This window comes from Chrysochloris asiatica, unplaced genomic scaffold, assembly GCF_000296735.1.
Source record: "Chrysochloris asiatica unplaced genomic scaffold, ChrAsi1.0 scaffold00024, whole genome shotgun sequence".
NCBI lineage: Eukaryota > Metazoa > Chordata > Mammalia > Afrosoricida > Chrysochloridae > Chrysochloris > Chrysochloris asiatica.
In genome coordinates, this window is record NW_006408542.1 from 2,663,468 (window position 1) to 2,674,409 (window position 10,942).

Below are 10,942 nucleotides of genomic sequence, written 5' to 3' on the forward strand. Positions count from 1 at the left end.
GAAAATGCTATTCTTGGAGAGTTGGTGATCCCTTCCCACTCACTCTTCATGCCACCTGCCACTGCCAGGGAAGAAAGAAGGCTTGCCAGACAGGCTTTGTGCTTCCTGGACCTCAGAGTGGGCCCAGGAATTTCTGAGAAGACTTCTTCATTTGATGTCTAGAAAACTGTTCTAGCCTCTTCTTCCCAGCAACCTCCAACCCTTCTTAGAGTCCTCTGTTGTGAACAGGAAGGGAATCCTTTCTAACTACTTTGCTTGTTCTGTAAGTAGTCTACAGCATTCTCAGACTCTGGGAAGGGCATGGCCCCTGCCTGGCGCTAAGGTAAAGGGCAGAGAGGGCTTCTGACAGCAGGACTAATTAAGGGGGAAGAAGGAAATGGCTCCTTCCCCTGGAATTTTATGGGGAGAAGCTCAATCAGCAAACATGTTTTAGGAGTCAACATAATGAATATTTTATCAGACGCCAAGGGCTAGATGACAGAAGCCAGGGCTATGGTCCCTGCCCTCAAAAAACATACTGTTTAGTCCAGTGATTCTCAAGGTGAGGCCCAGGGACCCCTAGGAACTCCCTGAGCTCCTCCTTTTCAGAACTCTAAATTATTTTCTTAATAATACTAAACCATTATATGTTTTTCACTGTCATTTTCTCACAAAAGCTAAATTACACGTGAAATCGCAAAAGCAGATCTGAGGCTCCAGCTGCTTTTGTGGAAGTCAAATATTAACAGAGTGGGCAAAAATGCATAGCCATGCCAGTTTCCTCATTTTTAAAACACTGGTTTATAAAATATAGTAATTTGTTTCCAAAGAAAATGCTGTTTACGTAAGCTTCAATGAGTTTATTACAGGCATTTAAAAATAAGATCAATAAATATTCTAATTGTACTAGAAATCAATAAATTAGAAATCAGTAAATCTCAACTAACATAATAGCCTAAATAAATAAATGCCACCTGGGTCCTCAATAAATGTTTAGATTATAAAGGAGTCCTAGCATCAGAAAGCTCAGAATCCTTTAAGGAGCTCGTCATGTGTCTCCTGGTCAGTCACATATTGAAAAGCTGAGTGTCACATTTTAACAACATGTGAGTGCCCCGACAACACTCCTTTCCCCTGAATGTTCGTTCTTCCTGGAACTGGAACTACGCACCAACAATGCTGCTTTAGTGAGAATCATATACCCGGTCAAGATATCTCAACAGAACACTCTTCACTGCACTGACAATGTAATTACCACCTTTAATGTAGTAGGATGGTTTTAAAGGAAACACCTATAAGGGACTATTTTTGTAGAATGTTCCACATTCTGTCATCACAGAATTCACTCACAATGTTTAAAAAAACTATCAAAAGAGATGGCATCTTAAGCAATGAAAATTATGAGAAACTACTTTCAAATAAATGAGTCGATGCCTTTTTAAAGAAAATTCTTTCAATTAAATATGTTTCCTTCCAAAAGCAACAAAAATGAAAATAGCTGCTTTCAGTTTATATTATACCAGCCGCTCCGCGGGAGAAAGACGAGGCTTTCTACTCCTGTAAAGATTTACACCCTCGGAAACCCTGTACAGGGTCACTATGGGTCGGAACCGACTCGATGGCACTTAACAACAACAACAACAACAAAGGCTCCATATCTGTGGGCATGTTCAAGCTAGATATAAACACAGAAACTCCCAAACAAGGTAAAAAGTTTCAGGATCCCTATCTCAGAAAACTAAAATATACTTTATATTTGAACAGGACGTGCTAAAAATAGTACCTTTATTTCTGCAACTGAAAACCTAAATCCTGTTGCTGAAAACAAAAATGATGCAAAAATTTAAATTCATAGTAATTTAACGTTTCCTTATTAAATTTACACTTGTGGACACTACTTAAGCTGAGCTATTTCAAGGACTGGTGACCTGACTACTGCTGTTGCTGTTAAGTACCGTGGAGTCGGTTCCGACCCATAGCGACCCTGTACAGGGTTTCCGAGGCTGTAAATCTTCACGGGAGCAGAAAGCCTCATCTTCTCCCGCAGAACCCCTGGTAGTTTAGAACTGCCGACCTTGAGGTTAGCAGCCCGATTCATAGCCACTACGCTACCAGAGTTCCTTACTGCTTTTGTTAGGAGATGTTATGTCAATTTCAACTCACAGTGAACCCATGTGAAAGAGTAGAACTGCCCCATAAGATTGTTGTGGTTGCATAGTCACAGAAACAGATTGTCAGGTCTGTTTTCTTCACACAAACTCACAAAGTGGGTTTGAACTGTCAACCTTTAGGTTAGCATTAAGCACTTAACCATTTGCACCACCATGGCTCCTTTGGAAACTTGATTAATTGTTAACGACAACTTTCTTGCAACTAGAGTTCTAGGTTCACTGGAAATAAATGAAAATGCAATCATGTTAAGCAAAAGTGACAAGTAATGCCAGCGAAACAGGTTAAAGTACAGGAACTTTCAGTAGAACCTCTGCACTTACTGCTGGTGATGGACCAGTCAGTAGCTGTGACCAATAAGCCAGCCCCAGCACCAATATCCTGAACTTTCATTGGCTAAGAGGCAGAGAGGCAGCCTGTAAGATTCTACTGTCTCTCATTCTACTGGGAAAAGTATGGAACAAGGCCATAGGAAAGACTTCTGGTGTAGCATTGTAGGACAAACTGGACTGCTACCCATAAAGGAGGAGGTTCAAACTCACCAGCTACTCCTCAGAAACCCGGTACTGGGTCATTAAGAGTCAGAACCAACTCGATGGCACTTCACAAGGAAAAAAACAAACCAAGCGATACTATGGCTGAGAACATTTCTCCACAAATGCCCTGGTTGTCATCAACTTCACATCCCAAGGTACTTTCCCTTTTACTGTCCTTTCAAGTTCTCCCTCTCTTTTCCAAGGAAAACTTTTAATTATCAAACTCTCAGCCTATTTCCTTTCCCCAGACTCCCTGAAATAGTGATTTTTCAAGGTAATTTCTTTAACAATCAATTCCATGGACATGTTCTTTTCTCTGTGTGTGTGTTAAAAATACGTCTAACATAACATTTGCTAATTCAGCATACTTCACATGTCCAACTCAAGGATACCTTGTTGATTACATTGTATGACTACTATCAATTTCCGAATTGTTCCATCACCCTTTAATAGTTAGTTCAGTGCCCCCTAAGCAGTGAATTCCCCTTTCCTCTTTTTGGCCCCTGGTAACCACTAATAAGCATGTCGAAACTACTTGCTGTTCCATCGGAGAAAGATGAGGCTTTCTGCTTCCGTGAATATTTACAGCCTCAGAAACCCTGTACAGGGTCACTATGAGTCGAAACCAACTCCATGGCACATAACAACTACCACTAATAAATTTAGGTCTGTATACACTTGCCTACACTAGCCATTTCTTGCAAGTGGAATCACACAATTGTAGTCCTTTTGTGGGTTCTCTCTGATATCAGCCACCCCTCCTCCTCCTTGAACCTCTTCCATGGGGTGTACGACCACACTCTCCCAGATTTCCCCGCCTCTCTGATTGCTTTTTCTGACGGGTACTCTATTTTCACTCATCTCTTACAATGGGTGTTCACTAGGATTCCATGCCTTTTTCCCCAGGCTACAAAAGACACATAAGCACTTCCTAGACATTACCACTCTGTAAGTGTCAACTTCTGCATCTAAGAAACCAAACTCCACTGTCACTGAGCTAATTCTGACTCACAGCAACCCTGTATAGGATTTCTGCGGCTGTAAATCTGTAAGATATCAAAAAGTTTCATCTTTATCTTACAGAGTGACAAACGGGTTTGAACTGCCGACCTTGTAGTTTGCAGTCCAGCACTTATCCTAAAGTGCCACCAGGACTCCTTCCTGCCCCTAAAGTATACCAAAAAAAAAAATGTTTTTAAATCCATTGTCATAAAGTTGATTCCAACTCATGACGACCTCATATATATTTACAGAGTATTTTCTTGACACTAATCTTTAGTGAATCAACCTTTAGGTTAGTAGTCGAGTACAAACCATTTACATCAAGCACCCAGGGGCCTTTACTATACGTCTACCACTCTCCTTTAATAAGATCAACAAAATGCATAAAACAGAGACTAAAATGTAGGAAGGGCTCAGCAAATGCTACCTATCTTCATTGAGACTTCTCTCCTGAGCTTCAGACTGCTATGTTTAATGGCCTATTAGATGCCTGTATCTAGATTATTCCTAAAACTAATCCTACCCCAAACAGCACTGCTCCTCCTCTTCCCAGCCAAAAGCAAACAAAAAATTTAACTCTCCTTTTCCATTCTATACCTCTCTCATTCATTCATTCATTCATTCGTTCGTTCATTCTTTCAAAAATATTTTGAGCCTGATACTGTCTCTAGGTTGGTGAATTCTAAGTGAACACATCAACCAAGGCCTCCCTGCTCCTATCCTCATGATTCCACTGCATGGGTGTGGGAAGTATCTGATAAAGTAAAACAAACAAATGATCCGTATATAACTGCAGATAATGTGTGTCCTGTCCATAGTACCAACAACAGGATGCCTACTTTATTCTGGAGGTAGAGAAATTCTCTCTAGGGAGGTGACACCTGAGATGAAACATGAATTATGCACTCCTCCCTGATGGGCCACAAGGGACAATACACAAAGGAGATCCACTCTGAGAATAAAATCAAGTGCAGCCAAACTGGCAACTAATGTGCAGGGGGGTTGTTATTCCGTCCAGCAGGATGTGAAACAGTAGCTACTGTGTTCCCATTCTCCCCAACTTCCAATAAAGAGCATTTTATTTACGGCAGCAACCCTGAACTCCTGACATCTCTGCTTTTGAGCTATTATCAGGGGCTACATCTAGCCCTGAAAGAAAAGACAAACAGCCCCAAAGACCCTGAGGTTGAGGTTAGTTGCTGTGAACAAGATCTGCATATTACCCATAGGACAAGGGGTGCATGTGTCTTACCTAAGCTTGCCCAAGTCCGAAATTAAGGACCGGACTGGACCTTAACTCCTTCCTCCATGGTTTCCCTACCAATCTAGTCATCCTCCATAATAACTCTTAAATCAGCTTACCTATGCCTCATTTACGGATTATCTTCATTCTCCAATATTTTACATATAGGACAGTAGTAAAAATCTACTATACAACTGTTTAGCACATTAACGGTGTATATCTGGCAGCAACGAATGCTGAAGTGCAGGTAAGTTTAACACTGGCTCAGATGGTCATGTGTCAACTACTCTGGTAGCGTAGTGGTTACGAATCAGGATGTGAGTCATAAGGTCAGCAGTTCTAAACTACCAGCTGTTCCATGGGCGAAAGATGAGGCTTTCTGCTCCCGTAAAGATTTACAGCCTCGGAAACCCCATACAAGGTTGCTTTGAGTCAGAATCGACTCCACAGCACACAACCACCACCGCACACAACCACCACCACAAGTCCTCTATAGGAGGCATTTGGTTCATAATCAATGATTTAAGTTGGATAATGCTATAGCAATTATTACCCACACTGGTGCTTTTAGTACAAAACTACCCGTATTTTCAGATTTTTTCAGGAAACTAACAATCACACTTTAATTAAAAGTATCTGGAAATCAGAGAAATTTTAAACAGCCCAGTGGACAGGAAAGCACTGTTCTGGTACTCAGATATCTGGGTTCTGTCTCACTTTTGACACTCACAATATGACAGGAGAAAAGTCACTCCACCTGGCCAGGTCTGCATCCTCACCTGTGAAATGGATGATTAAATCATAATGATCTTCTCAGTTGTTGTAAATCCTGTGCATCTATGAGCTAACTCAACCAAAATCCATTATTTTTGAGAAGGCAAATCAAAATCACATGAACAATGAAAGGTTAAAAGGTCACATAAGACCACAATATAAGTGCTCCAAAATGGCAGAAGTACACAGTCAACAGGACATGCATAGCTGACTAACCCTATAAGAATGCTTTTTTCATCAATGGGAGTACATTTTGAGGAGAGGAACCACATCTCCACATCTCCAGTGACTTGTATAATGCCTAGAACATAGAAGGCATTCATAAATGTCTGCTAAACAAAAGCTGTAACACTCCCAAGACCAGAGTGAAATTCTTTAAGGTTAGTCTATGATCTTTTCATCATAATACAGAGTTCTTGCAAAACAGACAGAAAAAAAAAAAAAAAAGCAAATAATAATAATTTGAAGGTGAAAGGAGAAAACATGACTCTAAAGTCATTTGAAAAAGATCAATCAATGAGAGGTAAAAAGAAATAGGAAGACAAGGAGAAAATAGGAAATAAGTTCTGTAAAACATACAACAGATTCCATAAATCTTAGAAATTTTTACAATTGCCCTTAAATTTCAAATATTAATAATATGATATTCATCTGTAAGGCAAAATGCATTTTAACAGATAAAACTTCAGAAACAGATAAAATTTACTTTTTTCCCAGTAAACCACCTCATTTAGAAATACTATATATACAACCTTGAGGGCAGATTATCATGTTATTAGGTGCTTACGGTGCATAACCAGGGCACAGGAAAGACTTTTTCTATGCTTAAATTTTATACAGAGAGAAAGAATGAGGAAGGAGGATAGAGGGAGAAAAGTATTTCTTTGTTGAATATTCTTCAAGGGATCCTGCTTCCATAGGATCTTTTAGCTTTCATTTTCCATGTCCAGATTTGCAGGAAATAATTCAAATGTTCATGATCGAAGTGAAGAGTTGATGAAGATTCTGAGAGTTAAAAATTATTTTGTAATCTATTCTCATATACATGTGAAAGCTGGACAAAACGAATAAAGAAGACAAAAGAATAACTGATGATTTTGAATTATGATGCTGGCAAAGAACACTGAATATATTACGGACTGTGAAAAGAACAAACAAATCTATCTTGCAAGAATTACAGCCAGAGTGAAGTGTCCAGCTGATAAGAAGAGAGGGCATATACACAAGAACATCCACACTTGCACATAATACCTACTTGACCTGGCTTCAATGACTGGATGATCAGAGCTCAACTAGAAGAAGAAGAGGAAAAAAGGAGTAACCTGATATAATTTGATGAACTTAACCTATACTTATTGATGCAGTAGCTCAAAAGAGGGAACAAATCTTTACAGCAGGATCATTCCCACCCCCTCCATACACAGAGTAGACAGGGATGGGCAACTTGGACATTAGCTACCCAAAATAGGGGGCCTACAAAGGCAAGAAGTGACTGGCTTACAAGCTTTCAAGAGGGCGCCTAGATCCAGAGGGCGTGGAGGAAGGTAGAATTTCCACTGAGTAGTATCCAATCTGTCTAGGTGGGGCTGATGAAAGGAAATGCGGATAGGTCTCCGGTGATACAATAATGAATAATTGTTATCAGGACTGATTGTGAGGGTTAGAAATGTAAAGGTAGATGTTTTGTAGCAAAAGGAGGGGAGTGATTAACTTTGCAGTCTAGGAGCAGAGGTCCCTGGGACCATCAAGGGAGAGAAGCAGAGAGCGGGACCCTACCCAGAGAAGCAGTGACGCCAGAGATAGAGGCAGAGACGATGATGTGGAGACATGGTACAGCTGGGGACTTCAGACCCAGAGAGGGATAGGGGCTGTGTGCTGACGACTGGGGGGCAGGCTTGTGGGGTATACCCTTTGGTTGGTTGATGATGCATGGAGGGGATTGTAACCATGGCAACGAATGTAAAGCTAATGTTCTTCCATGTAAACTGTCACATAATTCACAATAAAACATTAAAAAAATAAAAGAATTACAGTCAGAATACCCCTTCAAAACACTTTGTCTCACATAGTATAGACATGGAATCAAGAGGGACCACTCCCTGGAAAAGGATCTCATGCTTGGTAAACTGGAGGGTTGTTGAAAAAAAGGCAGACACCCAACAAGATGGAATAACATGACCGGGTGAAACACAGCAATGATTGGGAAGAATGAGCCAGGACCATTGGTGTTTCCTTCTGTTGTACATGGGTTCACTATGAGTCAGAATCGACTCGAACGCAATTCATAACAACAATCTACCTCTCCAATTACCACTGCTGTTTTAGGAAGAGGGTTAATAGTTCTGTAAAACGTCCTTCTCAGAATAGAATTTTTGATGTAAGCCCATTTTTAAGCAGGAAAATGATTAAGCATTACAGTATTCATTTTATTGTTCCACTCACTAATGACAAAGAGCCAAAGTAAAGTAGTTAAGGACTGGGGATGGGGCTTCACATTATTTAGATAGAAAATAGTCACAACTGTCTCATGACCACTTCCTTCCCTGGTGTGATTATGTTATTAAGTCTCGAATTCTGTCATTCTCTGGAAATTTTTCTCAGACAAAACCAGAAGCAACAAACCATATATAATACAAGATGTAGAAGATAAAAAAATATATAAAAATCAGAAAGAAGGCAATGAAATGAGTCAAGATTCCTAAGTACATACACAACATGCCCAAAACAGTTTCCTCAGAAGAGGGAAATTCAGAGCTCAAGGCTCCTTGCAGCCAGGGCTTGCTACTCTGGGAGCTAAGGCCTCTGTTGAACTTTACCCATTTGGGAAATAACAATAATAATACCTACTTTATAAAGTCGTTGTTGAGATTAAATGAAATAATAGGACAGACACACTTGATAAAGTGCCTGGTACAACATAAACAAATTGTCTTGACTGTATTTCTTTTTTAAAAATACAAGGTTAGAATAACTTTTTAAACCTAACTCTCAAAGTAATCACACCCTTTCTACTGTTCCAGAAGAGCATACTACTGGTGTGCATTGGGTATTACCCCATGGGCAGAATGTACCTGGAGGTCAGAAGTTCTGCACTCTCAATATCTTGAATTTTAAGGTTTAGTACACAATAGAACAGAAACATAATTTGTGGTTATACACCCTTGCTTTAAAGACTGAAGAAACCATGAAAATTGATGTATTTGAATTATAGTGCTGGATAAGAATACTGAATATAGAGGGTCCTGGTGTGGTGCTGTGGGCTAATGTGCTGGACTACAAAGTCGGTTTGAAGTGCATAAGTTGGCAGTTCCTGCTCACCAGCTGCTCCTCGGAAACCCTATACAGTGTCACTATGGGTCAGAACCAACTCAATGGCACCTAACAAATACAATACTGGAAGAACAAATGTTTTGGAAGAAGTACAGCCGATTGCTCCTCGGACGCAACAGTGGCAAGACTTTGTCTCACGTATTTTGGACACGTAATCAGGAGGAATCAGTCCCTGGAGAAGGGCATCATGCTTGGCAAAGGGGATGGCCAGGGAAAAAGAGGAAGACTCCCAACACGATGGACTGACACAGTGGCAGCAGCAATGGACTCAAGTTTAACAACGAATGTGAGGATGGCCCAGAACCTGGCAATGTTGACTTCTATTGTGCACACGGTTGCTATGAGTCAAAACCAAATCAACAACACCTAACAGCAACAAATCTATGCCTCCATATAAGAAACTCTGGTGGCACGATGGGTTAAGTGTTGAGATGCTAACCACAAGATTAGCAGTTCAAATCCACCAGCTACTCCAAGGAAGAAAGATGAAGCTAAGTTTCCATAAAGGTTTATAGTTTGAAAACCCAATGGCTATGGTTTTTTATTTATTTATGTATCTATATAGAAAGCAGTCAAAAAAACTTAACACAGAAAGTGAGCAACACCTTTACGGTAATGCAAAGACTTTCTGCACAATAAAAAGAGCCAAGCTAGAAAATACTAAGCAAATGAAAGCAACAAGTAATCAGTTATACTATACTAACTTGTGAGTTCTTTCCCAGACGCAAAACGTATCTATACATTCTCTTCTCAGCATATTCACCAGTGTCATTAATTTCACAGAACACAGGATGGGGAAGGAAGATCAAAAAGAATAAATGGGCCCAAAACTTCAAACTATTCCAGCAACACACCTGTCTCTCGCCCTCATCTGGTACTAACTGGTATGGATTTCTAGTCAACCAGGAAATCTTTCAAAACTCAATATACAAAAGAAATAAAAGTTAGAAAAAATGTTTTAATGCTTTGCATTTATTTCTGATTCTTATCATTTAAGCCTGTGGAATATTCTTTACACTTAGGACTGCTAAAGCAAATGAAACTGAAACATAATTGTTGGTCATTTTAAATCATTTGAATGAAATGGTGTTCAAATATTAATGTATAGAACAGTAATTTTATTTTTAGTAAATGAAAATGATTTTCAAAACAGTCAAGACATATAAATTACAGAATGAAAAGCAAGAGTCAAATAAAAACATAAAGTAATAAAGTATTCAAATTAGAACTATTAAGATAACAAACCAGGATATAAAATTAATTTTACAAGTTTTAGCACTTTCTCAAATCAAATTATTTAAATGTGAATTGTAAAGCAATTATGCTATAAAGCAAATCCAAGTAAACTTTTATAATATCAATTACAGCAAAGCAGGTTGTCCCTCAGTATCCATTGGGAATTGGTTTCAGGGCACCCACACACACTATACCAAAATTGAAGGCTGTTTATGTCACTCAAATGGCATTGTTTTTACATTTAATCAGGATGGAGATGAGATAATTTCTTTGAGAGATTGCTTTGACCACTTATACGGTTTTTTTTTCTCCCTGAATATTATTGATCCCCAGTTGGTTAAATCCGTGAATATGGAACCCACAGATAGAGAGGGCCAACTGCATTTGAAATGTCCTAAACTCCTACTTTATAAGCATACTTTCAGAGCACTAATTTATTATAAGAAGATTTTCAAAGAAAAGAGTTAAGTGGAATCATACCAATTTATTTATTTTGTGTTCTCAAGGTTTTTCTAAATTTTAATGTAATTAAATATGGTTGCAAGCTATCAAGTCAATTCTGACTTGATATGGGCATAGTACAACTTCCCATAAGGTTTCCAAAGCTTTAATCTTTATGAGAATATCACCAAGTCCTTTCTCCCAAGGAACCCATTGGGTAGGTTTGAACTGC

General features: G+C 39.2%; 1 protein-coding gene across 1 annotated transcript in view; it reads right to left on the reverse strand.

The window, feature by feature from the left end:
• The window catches only part of FEZ2 (fasciculation and elongation protein zeta 2 (zygin II)), a 102,771-nt gene that overhangs the window by 12,418 nt on the left and 79,411 nt on the right, over window positions 1–10,942 (reverse strand). The gene's annotated exons all lie outside the window — the stretch shown is intronic.